The sequence below is a fragment of the Catharus ustulatus genome, chromosome 2 (genome assembly GCF_009819885.2).
Source record: "Catharus ustulatus isolate bCatUst1 chromosome 2, bCatUst1.pri.v2, whole genome shotgun sequence".
Taxonomy (NCBI): domain Eukaryota; kingdom Metazoa; phylum Chordata; class Aves; order Passeriformes; family Turdidae; genus Catharus; species Catharus ustulatus.
In genome coordinates this window covers 15,871,096-15,884,513 of record NC_046222.1, presented here as the reverse complement: position 1 = coordinate 15,884,513, position 13,418 = coordinate 15,871,096, and the positions used below count along the sequence as shown (strand labels likewise).

The 13,418-nt window shown below is 45.6% G+C and overlaps 1 pseudogene; it reads right to left on the bottom strand.

Moving 5' to 3' along the window:
• Positions 1 to 259: 259 nt before the first annotated feature.
• Positions 260 to 462, bottom strand: LOC116993243 (annotated as a pseudogene).
• Positions 463 to 13,418: the final 12,956 nt, after the last annotated feature.

The window sequence follows — 13,418 nt, the reverse complement described above, 5'->3', positions numbered from 1 at the left end:
CTGGAAGCTCTAAGCTCTCTCCAGAGCCTTCCTTTCTCCAGGCTGAGCACTCCCAGGCTGTCTCCAGAGCAGAGGGTCTCCAGCCCTTGGAGCATCTCTGTGTCCCTACTCTGGATCTGCTCCAACAGATCCATGTCATTCTTATGTTGGAGACCCCACAGCTGGATGCAGAACTCCAGGTAGGGTCTCATGAGAGCAAAGGGAAAGATTCCCCTTCTTTGACCTTCTGGCCCACCTCTCTTTTGGTGCAACTCAAACCTGTCCGTGCACCATTCCCAGAGTCACTGCAATGCAGGGAAAATGCATGAAACAGAGACAGCAAGCTCCAGGTCCAACTCCATGCCCCAAAGTTTAATATAAAATTATATAGCCTGTTTAATATAAAATCCTCTTATTAAGGGCATATCAGATATTAAACTTTTAAGATCAGATACTATACTAGGCCAACACCAGCAGATCAAATCCATCCTTTCTTTTTGCACGGTTCCTTCAAAGAGTGGACAATATTATCATTGGTGACAATAATATCATTGTCTTGTTATTTCTTAGCCTGGAGCTTGTGAAAAGAGAAAATTACAGTAAAGTCACTTCAGTTCTCCTTCTGCTCATCTTTGGGACTTTTCACACAATGTCAAGCTCTATCCCTTGCTGGTATGGGATCAATTCATGGGAAATTTTGGATGCAAACTCAAGCAGCGTTTTGATCTTTTTTGTCCCAGACTCTGATGCTTCCATGACAGCAAAAATCTGAAGTTTTTAACAGCAGGTAGCAGCTACTGGAGATTTTTCTCTTAACATGGAGAATAAAAAAGGTGCAGGAGGGGCAGATACTGAAATAGACTCTCTCCATTCACGTACTGGCTGATTGCATTCATCCACACTCTGCAGCTCCAATCCTTCTCCTCATACAGTTGTGTTTCCATTTGGCTTTGTTCCCCAGTGTAAATCAGCCAGAGTCTGGCACACTGATGGTGTCAGGTATCAGCCTGGTGCTTGGTTTCAGCCCAGCTCCTGAAAGCTTACCATAAATAAAGACATAGGGAGGCAGCAGGTGGGTGTCATTTCTTCCCCAGACCCTTGGCAGCTACCTGGGATTCTTGTGAGAGGGTCTTCAAATAGTGTAGGAAAAAACCTTCCATATAAGTACAATAATTTAAATAAGTAACTAGCCTGGAAAATGTCAGAAGACGCGCAATCAAGATAGCAATGCTCAAAGGTAATCTAAAACACAATTAAAATGCATTAGAGTTTCTGTGTTTTGGCTGTTGTTTTGTTCTGTGCCAGTTTGGGATTGGATGGGAGGCTTCTTCCATAGGAGAAACCCAGAGTATGACTCAAGTCTGGGAGATCAGAAGGCATATGATGAGTTTCTCTTTTCTGTAGTTTCTTCTTCACACTGTTTTATCACTAAGAAATAAAAGAGCCTGAGGAACAACACCTCTTTCCTTCTCCATGATGCTATCATGCTTTCTGTTTCTCACCAGTGGTAAACTCTCTCTCTTTTTTTTTTAAATACAAAATTAGAAGAGAAAAACTCAGAACAGTTAAATAGAAGCAAACAAAAAAGAGTAGATTTTCCTTTTCCATTGAAAAGATGTTTTTAACCCCCCCAAAGGTCTGATAACTATTTTACCACCCTCTTTGCAATTAACTCCTTTTTTAATTTGAGTTAATCAACACACTTCATTCCACTCTGAGCATTTCCTAGCAGGGTATAACCACCACATAATTTTGTTGCTCCTGTTCTGCCTTCTTCTGTGCACTGAGCACTGACAGTGTTACAGCCTTTCTCACCCAGGACCATCACTCACCAGTACCTCCGTCTGTACAGTAACCCAACAATAATCCCCTGGCTGCTCCTGGGGACAACCACCAGCCATGCACTGCAGGGAAAGGGAGCAATGCTGTTCCCACAGAATCACAGAATGGTTTGGGTACAAAGAGATCTTCAAGAGCATCTTGTTCTAACTCCCCTGCCATGGCAGGCACACCTTTCACTATCCTAGGTTGCTCCAAACCACATCCAACCTGGCCTTGAACACTTCCAGGGATGGGGCAGCCACAGCTTCTCTGGGCAACCTGTGCCAGGGCCTTATGATGCTCACAGACAGGAATTTCTTCCCAATACCCACCTAACCCTGCCCTCTTGCAGTGGGAAGCCATTCCCCCTTGTCCTGGCACTCCAAGCCTTGTCCAAACTCCCTCTCCAGCTGTCATGGAGCCTCTTTAGGCACTGGCAGGGTCTCTTAAGGTCTGCCTGGAACCTTCTCCAGGATGAACACCCCCAGCTCTCCCAGTTTTTTAAGTGTCATCCCAGAGTGTCCACAGGGGTGAGTGAAGGTTGCTGGTGACAGTGATGTTCTCACCTACCAGAAGGTGGACTGCAGGTTCATTTCCCACCAAACAACACTGTGATCCTGTGGTCATTTTTGGATACAGATGTGCAGGTTGATAATCTTTAATTTGAGCCATGGGACTGACACACCCATCACAACATCCTGCAGAGGGCAATTTGTTTGAAGGAGAGAAGAAGTATATTATGAAGGGAGGGATGGGGCTGAAGTTGACAGCTGCCTGGCATTCACAGGCAAGGGTGGGTGCAGGGAAGTTGAAGAAGAGGCTGAACTCATTTCCTAGCAGTAGCTGAGGGATATGAGAACTGAATAGCCATAAGGTGATGGCTTTGCCAGCCACAGGTGTGTATTGTTAACTCTTCTGCAGCTGAACATTCTGGTGCTGTATGTGGTTGACACAGATATAAAAGTTGTTGGTTAAACCCACTTAATTCCTCTCTCTATTTCAGCCTTTTCTTTGTTGCACTTCAAGAATTTTTTGCCTTGCTCTGCTTATTCAGCCGGCTTCAGTTTTGGATACATTTTCTCTGTTTCTTGCCACAAATGGTGAAATGTCAGGACTGGCTATTTAGGAGATTATCAACCTCAGGAAAAAATTCAACAGACTATAATAATATGCCACGACCCACGGCAGTGTGTGTTTATGCAGACAACAAGAGCATCAGGAAATAAAATAATTAGCTTTTATGATAAAAAGATAAACAGAGGTTCTGAAGGGAGGTGAATCTTCAGTGTCCAGCACAAATCTGATGCAAAACTCCAATTTCACTCCTTTTTCACTCTTTTCTTTTTAATGTGTCCTGTTTCTTCTCTGAGGGAGGTGGAAGGATTTCTGAACAGAGAGACCAAAAATTAGAATACTTGAGCGTTCCTTTCAGAAGAGAAGAACTCAGAAGAGTTGAATAGAAACAAACAAAAAAGAGTAGTTTTTCCTTTTCCATTGAAAAGACATTTTTACCCAAAGGGTCTGATGAGGCAATATTTGTCCATGTCTGCTCTGGGAGTTTAAGTCAATATTTGCTGGAAGTTAGAGAATGATTCCTGCTATTGATCCACATTTGCTTATTCTGGTTTTTTTTTGCAGTTTTCCCAACACATTTGTTCTTCGCCAGAGTCTGAGACAGCACATGGGTTTGCTCAAGGCTTTGATCCATTCCTGGCAGCCTCTCTCACTTTATCTCAGTTTGCATGGCACAGTCAGGAGGTCAAAACAGAGTCCTGCTGGGGCAGGGTGGATTGAAATGTGAAGGAGGGCTCTGGATGTGCCCAGCTGAGAGCAGAGCTCAGTCCACACAGTTCTTGGCTGGAGGATAAAGTGCTGCCCCCACTTCAAAGCACCTGGCTGGCCTGATGGCTGGACTGGGCACTGAATTCAGTCCCACTGCATCCTCCCAGCTCCACAAACCTCGTGTCAAGACAATAAACACTTGCCAGGGAGGAGTTCAGCATTTCTAACACCCTAATCCATGGATTATTTCTTTCATTTTCTACATCTTTTGGCATCATTCTCTTCTATCCTGTTGATGCTTAGAGGCTCCAGAGCACAAACACAAGCACAAGAGTAAGAGTTGGAAAGGAAACAGAATGAGCCCATTTTGCTGATCTTTGTGCAGAGGACAAGCTTGAGACATCTGCCTGGAAAGTCTTTGGAAAAAAATATCCACCACCTATGGCTTTGTTTAATACTCTTCATCTGGATAAAATAAAATCCTTAGTCTTTCTCAAAAACAAGAAAGCACTCAGCAGTTACCAGAAAGTCAGAATTAATTTATCTGTGAGGAAATAATATGTCTTACATGTATGACCAATTTCCATACCAGAGTTTGTTCTCATTCGTCTGGTGTGGGCTGCAGCTCTTTCCTGTGTTTGCACAGGAATATGTGAATATGGATAGTCACACATTAAAACACCTTGGAGCTGGTTTATTTCCTCTGACCTGACCAAGATAAGACCCTGCTTTCAGCATCCCCATGCCCTGTGGCAGTGAAATACACAGTTTAACCTGGTAGCCTAGAGAAGACCTTAGATTTGGGGATCTTGATACAAACAGCTTTATCTGGCGTGAGTAGGCAGTGAGTGGAGCACAGAAGTCAGGTTGGGAACAAACAGTGTGAGCACATGATGAGCACATGATGAGTCCCTCTTCCCTCCCTGGCTGCATTCAGCACAATTCAGTGGCATCCAAATTCAACCAAGTGCCCTCTCTGGTACACCCACTGGAAATCTTTGATTGATTTAGGTTGTGAGGCTCTGGAGAATTTCAGAATATCCAAATGATGATCTTATTTTTGGTGCCTGTCAACATCACCCATATAAAGCAAGACTTGTCCCCTTTGAGATTTCAAAGGAGGATGAGCCCTATTGGGAAAGGTACTGGGCTGAGACAGAAACCAGGGGAAGTATAAACAAAGATGTGTGTGAAGAAAGGCATCTGGGAGTTCAGGTGAAGGGGGTCAGCCAAACTCCCTTGTCTGAGGATGCACCTCTGGAGTATGCCCAATTCAGTAACTACCTGGAACCTCCTTCATTGTTGTCACTGTCTTAAAGCATGTCTTGAATCTGGCTCCAATGACTGCTCCTGGGATAACATTTGGGGTTTGCACACCAATGACTGACCCTGGGATGTGGGGGGGCTGGTAGAGCACCCCTGCTCCTACAGCAGAGTCACACTCAGAGGACTGAGGAAATGCTCAGTGGGGCAATGCCTGGCACAGACAGCATCAGGAGCAGAGGTAGGAAGAGAAACCCATGCTGCACCTCAGGCAGATTTTTTAGTTGGTGAGTATCTCAGAAGCTTCACTTTGTTCAGTTTCCTTATAAAAAAAGAGGATTACAGCACTTATTTATGCAATAGATTTTCACAACTCACATTACAAAATTATGGGGTGGTCTGATTGTCAAGATTGTCTGCCTTACATATTGCTTTTCACATTTGGCTTTCCTGTCTCTTCAACTTTGGGTACAGCTAAGGAAATTCCCACTGCAAGTCAATGCACAAGGTGTAATACCCTTCCTGCTGCTGTTGTGGACTTCACACATGCACCATCAACACTCATCCCCGTTAAAAAATAAGACTGAGAAAGACACAGAAAGAGTTTAATGAGGATTATAAAAGGGGGGGACAACCTCATTATCCCAAAAAGCAAGGGACTGGGACCTGCTCATCTGTGGTGACACCAAGTTGTGAAGTGTTTTAAAGGACACACTTCTCAGCCAGCTCCAACACAAGGTCCAAAGCTTCAGCCAGGGTGAATGTATGTGGCTCCATGGCATGGGACACATTGAGGGCTATAAAGCATCTGAGGTCCAGGCTCAAGTGTCCCAGGAGTGAGGGCTGGAAAAGACCTGGGAGAATTTCCATCCATTCATCTTGCTGAGGCAGAATTGCTGTTCACAGTCTATTTTCTGTTGGTCTTATTTTAAAAGAAAGGGGTTGTTCCCCAAGGTGCTTTTGGAGGATTCTTTACAGCTTCTCTTGTCAAAGCTTTTGAAACAGATGCGCACAGTAAAGGCAATGACTGGGAAACCAATCAGGTTCCTTATGTGCGGAAATATGAAATTGGACCCACCAGGAATGATCCTTTCAGAGACCAAATCCCATTGCCTCCCCATATCCATGCTGGGTTTGAAGCTAGTAATTTTTAAAATTATTTTTTGTGCATGTGCATGGTCCAATTGTCCCATGTCTTCTGTTTCTTCCTGTTGCAGCTTGGCACTGAGTGCTCCAAGGTCTGTGCTGCAGAAGGATAGGCAGAATTTATTGGTTTTTAAGCATTATAAAGACAAATGTGAGCATGAACATGGTTCCACTCAGCACTGCTAACCCCTCTGAGCAGATGCAGTGGTGACCATGAAAAGGCTCTGCAGTCAGTGAGGAAAGAAAGTTTCCTCTCTGCATGAAAATCTTTAGTGAGATCTATGCCAAAATCTGTGCCAGGCAGTGTTTGCTTTGGGCAATGGGGATTTCAGCCTTCAGTCCTTGTTGTTAGTGCTGCATTAGACTCCAGAACTGGATCCAGGTTGTATTGGGGTGCAGGACTGGGGACCTGTGGTGGTTCACATTGGCTGAAATAAGATATATGGGGATGCCAACCAAAAAGAAACCCCCAAAACAAAAAAATCCAAGCCACTTCCCTCCCCCTTCCCCCCTCTCCCTCCCAAATTGTCTTAGGAGGTCTGCAAATGAAAGCATGACAGGAAAAAAAAGATCATCCTGTGCATCCTGTGGGTTTATTAAGGAATGTAATGGAAAACCAGGGGACTTTGAAAGGACTCTGGGTTTGGCTCCATCATATTAATCAATAGCTAGTTTTGGCCTCCTGTAGCCTCCTTGACCACAAAACAACCCAAAGGGGTTTTTTTCTCTTGCACAAATGTCACTTTGTTCATCAGTCAAAGGCAGCTTTCTGTTATACAGAGCACAGCAAATCTGGAGAGGAGACCAAAATAAGATATAAAGAACCGGACAGTGAGAGTGAGAGGAGGTAAAATGTATCTCCCCCTGGAAATACTCTGAAGGACCAGTCTGAGCCCAGCTTTTTGAAGGGCCATGTGAGCTGGCAGTCTGCACTGAGGCTGCTTTTCAAAGGTTAAAATGAAAGTTTTGAAACCATTAGAAGACAAGCCTTGAGTTTGTGCCAAAATAGTGGTGGAAAATTGTGGCATAACTGTTCCTAAAATACCCTGATTTTTTTTTTTTTTCAAACTAAGTTGGAGGGATCATTTGGAGAAGCAGACACATACAGGTACATGTCAACGTGACACAATTCTTTGCAATCCAGTTTTCTTTTGAAGGTTGCATGGGAAAGTTATAAATGAAAGCGTAATTCCAGATCAATGAGTTTCTGCTGCTCTTGTGAATGCATTACTTTGTGTTCCTCTACTCATGTGGATATATGAATGCTTTTTTGATATTGCTTTGGATCCAGTTTCTGCTGAAATTGTGTGAGCCTGTTTGAAAAGATCTTTTGGGGGCAGAAGACCTGGGGATAAAAGCCCTTCCTGCAAGTAGTTGTGCTGGTGATCGAATGCATAGCACACGGGTGCACTCAGTTTTGGGATCTCCACTGCATCACTAAGTGCTGCCCTGTTGGTGTGATTCAAAGCTGAAGCCTTGGCTGCTGCCTTGGGCCACAGCAGGGTCCTGATGAAATCCAAAACTGGGCAACGAAAATTTTGGAAGCCACAAAATATTGCTCCTGTAGACCCAGCTGAGCCTGGGCCCAAGCTGATGGAGCTAGGACTGCATCCCACTGGAGCAGCCATGGCTTTCTGGGCCCCAGTGTGCAGGTACATGCAGGCAATGTTCCAAACCCCCCCTGCACCGTGAATGTGCCAGACTGTTCAATCTGTGCTTGGTGTCCCACCAGACAGCCCAAAACAGCTGGCTGGGTGACACATCCGCCTGGTCAGGGTCTCTTGCATACTACGGATTTCTGTAGAAATTTCAGAATTTCAATCCTATCACCTTTGACAGTCTTGGGTCACCCAGATCCTCTTTGCTACCTTTGCCTGCTCTGTGCTCCATCACCTCTCCAGTTCACTTCTGTGCTGGGGAGACACCACCACGTGGTGAGCCTGCAGTGGCATGTCCCAGGCTTTCCTGGCACCTTCTGATGGCTAAATGTTTTCCTCCATTCCTTTTGCTTCCAGCTGAGGGATTATCTGAGTTTCAGGACCTGGTTTTAATGGGGTATGTGAAATATCCAGGGAGTCAGTGTTTGTGGCTGGCATGTTTTCGCAATCACATTTGATGATCAAAGCATGAGGAGGCAGGCGTGGTGGGATTTACAAACAGCAGGGTCCTTGCTGACTTCTCCAGACTGAGCCATACAAAATATTACTATTTTTCAGCTTTATCATACCTTTACTAACCTTGAGTTCTTGTTTTTCCCTTCTCCTTCTCCTTCTCCTCCTTCTCCTTCTCCTTCTCCTTCTCCTTCTCCTTCTCCTTCTCCTTCTCCTTCTCCTTCTCCTTCTCCTTCTCCTTCTCCTTCTCCTTCTCCTTCTCCTTCTCCTTCTCCTTCTCCTTCTCCTTCTCCTTCTCCTTCTCCTTCTCCTTCTCCTTCTCTTCTCCTTCTTCTTCTCCTCACCCCCCTCTTCCCTCACCCTCCTCTTCCCTCTCCCCCTTTCCCTTTTCCTGGGAAGGATACATTAGAGTTCCTTTAATGGCACATAAGGCAAGGGTAAATAAATCAATGGCAATTCTTGGGGCTTGGACGGACAGGCTTAGTTTAATCTTTACCTCTGAATGGAAGTAATGCCTGATTGGAAGAGGCCTCTATGTGCTCCAAGGCTGGGTGTATCCTCTCACATATTGTAGCACAAGCCCTGGCAAGGGATGCTCAATCATAACCTAAATAAAACTAAATAATGTGACAGGGAAGTCTTGAGGCACAGATGACCAGATTTTGGGGCAGATGAGCAACTGGCTGGGTAGGACCCCATCCACCCTGCCCTTTTCTGCAAGGCTTCTTTATCTCTCCAAAAACTGGTGTTGTGTGTGGAGGAGGCAGGTCTAGAGTCCCAAGTGCCTGGCATCTGTGCTGGGAAGACAGTTTTCTGACTCTGGTGGCTGTTCATGTGGCAGAGCATGGCATCTCAATACACTTCAAGCCTTGGGGACTCATTCCATGGCTGGGGTAGAAAGGGAGAGGTAGATTCTCAGCCCCAATCAAATTTCTTAGCTTTTACCCATTTTTTTTTTGCTTACCTAGGTATCACTAGTTGGCTCAGAACCAAGAGAAGTAAAGGATGATAGGGCCAGTTTTAAAATTAGCCATGTAAGGAGCCCTTATCTCCAGCTAGGCTTTATCAGACAGGCAGGCAAGCCTTATCCCACCACATAATCCCCTCTTCTGGAGGCTCTTGAATGCCAGCAACAAAAAAAATGTGCTGTGTAGTTTCTGCTGCCTGAGGAAATGTGAAATATCACATGAGGGCTCCCCTCGCCCCGGCCCACCATCCCCCTTGGCCATTGTCACATTTTGTCAGCAGATCATTGCTCACTTTGCAAAAGTTCCTCAGGAAAAGCTGAAGTATCTTCTTTCTTCACCTGGCTCACTGTCTGCAGGGAATGGGTGGATTATCCTGCTGGTAGCCTCCTTCAAAGAGCTCCTTAGTGCCATCAGGGAGTGTTTCTGCTGTAATAATGATGTTTTGAGCCTGGCCATATCTGGTTCTTAATGTTTTACTTCAGGTCAGGTGCTGGGAGGGTTGGATGTGGTGCCAGTCAGATACCAAAATGTATTCTGCAGCAGGAAGGGCTGGAAAAGATAAATGCCACCATGAGATGAGGGTTCTGAATTGAAACCTGTCTTGGGGTGATTTATGATGATTAGTCTCTTCCCTGATCATTTGCTATGTGCCCAGAAATGGGTGCTGTGTTTTTAAGGTGGGATGGGGGAACCTTGGGCTTTTCCGTGGGATTTTCTCAAAGCCTCACTCGCCAGGTGTCCGGCGTGCTGTGTGGTCTGGATGTTTGCTTGGCTGGCTTGGTTTTTTTGTTAGCTAGGCCAAGAAGTTTGTTTTCCCCTTCCCTGGCCTTGGCTGCAGCAGCAATACTTTGGTGGCTTCTTGGAGTCAGCTGGACAGTTCGGTTTTGGTCTGAGATCAGAGCGGAGTCGGCTGGGACCAGAGGGAAAGGTGAGGGGCTGCTCCCTTTCAGCCTCATGTCTTGGAAAAAGCCAAGAGAGAAAGCACAGCAAACCCACCTGCTCCATCTGCTGTGAAGAGATTCACAGGTTCACATCTGCTTGCCCAAACTGCTGCTTGGATCTCCTGTTGTTTTTTTGTTTGTTTTCCCTGAAAGCCCATGCCACTTTCTACCCACCCCAAGGCAAAGCACTGCTGTTTTTTTTTCTTTTCCTGGCATTTTGGGATTTTGTTCTGGTGTGCATGTGTGTGTGACCATTCAATATTTAGCATTTATTTACCTTTTCCCGTGCCATGTGACCACTCTGTCAGTAAACGTTTGGGGCTCTTTTCACTTTCATCCATTAGTATCCATTTCTTATTGGTGGGAAGGGATTGCTGTAACCCTTTTCTTAGAGGAAACGCTCATTCCAGAGTGTTTTTCTGCTAAACTAGTTTCTTAACAGACAAAACTTCAGACCCTAATGGCCTGGGAATAAAAAGGATTTAAGGATTTTTATGCTTCACCCCGAGGCATCTAAATAAAATCCCGAAACCAAACAACTCCTCCCCCTTACTTCATCTGCCTTCTCTCAGGGCATCTCTAATTTTGCATCATTAAGCCTTGCACTATTTCTTCTAGCTGGGGTGACACATACATCCTGTGAGCTTTCTCTACCCTGAAAGTGGTGGTTGAAGATAAAAATCAGTGCATTCACAAGCTTGGCTGAGGTTTTTTAATTAAACCCTCTCTGGCATCTCCTCTTTCAGATGCTCAGTGTGGATCAGCAGCCCAGACCCAGGCAAGGACTCAGTGGCTCAGTGGATGATGTGAAGGTTTCCATCTCTCTCCACTGAAAAATTGGCTATGGTGATATTGTTTGCTTACAGAGCAGGATTCAGTAACTTGAACTAACATGTGTCCTACCTGCTCTTCACATTCACACTCCCTCCGCTTCTATATTTTTAATGAGCTCTTGATATTTTTACTCTTCTCTCTGTTGCAGAGATGAGTCTGTGATCCCATAGCCTGCACACTTGCAGCTAGTGGGACCAATTTCCAGGTGTCCCACAGCAAAAGTGGGGTAGGATCTTTAGGAACTGCTTTCATAGACCACCCTGGGCACAGAACCCTCAGCCTTGTAAAGTGTCTTGAACATTTCTGGGGGTTCATAAACAGCAGTCAGTGGCTGCCAGAGAAGCTGTGATGAGAAATCTTTCTCCTCTCCTGCTGCTTTCCACTCTGTGTTGACATCTGATTGATAAACCAGCAATATATAAGGATATACATTTAATCCACAATTTCTCTAAATCACCTTGGGTAATGGGTTGTCTCAGCTTGCACTTTTCCCTTCCTTGTTTGAAGAGTGTTGAGTGTTCTGCTTTCCCCCCACTGTTCATATGTTGTTCTTTTTGCCAGGAAGGGTCAAAAATGCCTCCTCCAGTTTTCATGGGTAATTGTCTCATCAAAGTCACAAGAAGAACAGGGAGAAAGGAGAGGGAACCTAGCGCATTTTGGCTACTATAAACAACTCCATCAACATCCAGTCTTCAAAGACCTGCAATGGTCTCACCCAGAACCTGAAGACCTAATGTGGTTTTCTCAAGCTGTCTCTGCAGTCAGAAGGCTTCTCCAGCAGCTGGAAGCAGAGCCTCACACTGCAGATAATTGCCTTTACCAGCAGACAGCGTTTTGGGATATTCTGGAAGCTCAGCTTACATGTGTGCTCCACCATTCTGACATCATATCCATCCATGGGGGCTCTGCTTCACCATTCTTTTCCCTGGGCTGAAATATCTATTCACCTCCTTCTCCCTTATGTCACAGAGGAAGAGTAGAAGGATGGGGATCAGAGAAATACTTTATGTGCAGGGTAACCAGTACAGTTTTAATGGGGAATGTGAAAAGGGTCCTTGATACCCTCTTGGCACAGATCTAGATGAGGGCTGCTGCCAGCTCCTGAGAGCCTTTCATCTTCTCTGGAGGATACATAGCAATGCTGAAGGGTCCAGCACTACAAAGAAGAGGCTAGGTGCCTTGCAGGGGCTTTTGGTGCTGGAACAAACCCCAGCAAATACCTAGATGTTGCAGTTTCAAGCTTTTCTAAGTGTATTCAAAAGGGATTGGGACCTGACCTGAGGTGCACTAGCAGCAGGGAGAGGATCAGTGTTCTTGTGTCAGCATGCAAAAGGAAGGTGTCCTGATGATCCAGGCAGCAGCTGGGGAGGGTACTCTGCTGTACCCTAATCTATGTGTGTGTCTGCAGTTATACTGGCTGCAATATTTACACAGCACAGACGGAAGCCTGGAGTCTCAGCCGCTCCAGCAGCAGGAAGCCACAAGCCACAGGTTGGCACTGGAGGTACACACTGGCACTGAAGTCCCCACAGGGAGAGGAGCAGGCTGCCCACTGCCATTGCAGTCTCTCTGCTGCTAGGAGCCCTGTATAACTTGGATGCAAATTCCCTGCGGATGAGGTGACACTTTGCTTATGAAAGAGCTACTTGAGCATGCAGAGGCAGGAGCCCAGCCCACCCAGCTTACTGGGAGCTGCAGGATGCGCTAAGGGCAGCCTGTTTGCAGAGGGGAGCATTGCTGGCATCTCCTTCAAAAGGATTCCACTGGCTCCAGTCTTCTCTTAATACCCACTCTGAGCTCTAAAGAAGTTAAAAATCTTTGGGTGCATTCCTGAATGACACGTGGAGCAGAGCAGGCTCCCAGCTCCCAGGAGCAAAGGGGTGCTCAGTGTGGGTTTGTTTCAAGGATGTGATCCTGGATCACACCCAAGTGAGACAAAAACAATGATGCAAAGTGCATGGGGATAGAAACGAAAGCAGCAGTAAATCATGGCTGTTCATTAGCTATTCTGCTAATGGGCCACCCATTGAAACCAGGCGGGGCATTGTTCTTTATCTTTTCACACCCCATCCTTCCTCCAGCGAGTCATTTTCTGCTAATGGCCCATTGAGTCCCACTGTGTGACTGATAAAATTACTGCATCCCATTGGGAGTTGCTCCAGCCAGGGGGAAGAGCCCAATATTTCTTACAAAGATAAAAACAGAGGTTTTGGGACACTAAGGGAGCCCCTTTCTCCACTGGACTCCAGAGGAAAACTGGATTTCTCCACATCACCACTGGAGCTCCGGAGGGAAACTGCACCTTGTACAGGACCATTGCTCCAACTGAACCACATCTGTCACTGCAGGAGGATGCAGCCACCATGGAATGGGACTGCTACCAACACCCTGCCTGACGGGGTGTCAGGTTGTACTCTGACTTTGTCAGGGTTTGGAGTTTGTTTCTTTGTAGTACTGTATTTCTATTTTAATTTCCCTAGAAAAGAACTGTTATTCCTAATTCCCATATCTTTGCCTGAAAGCCCCTTGATTTCAAAATTATAATAATTTGCTTTCCGTCTAGAGACACTGAT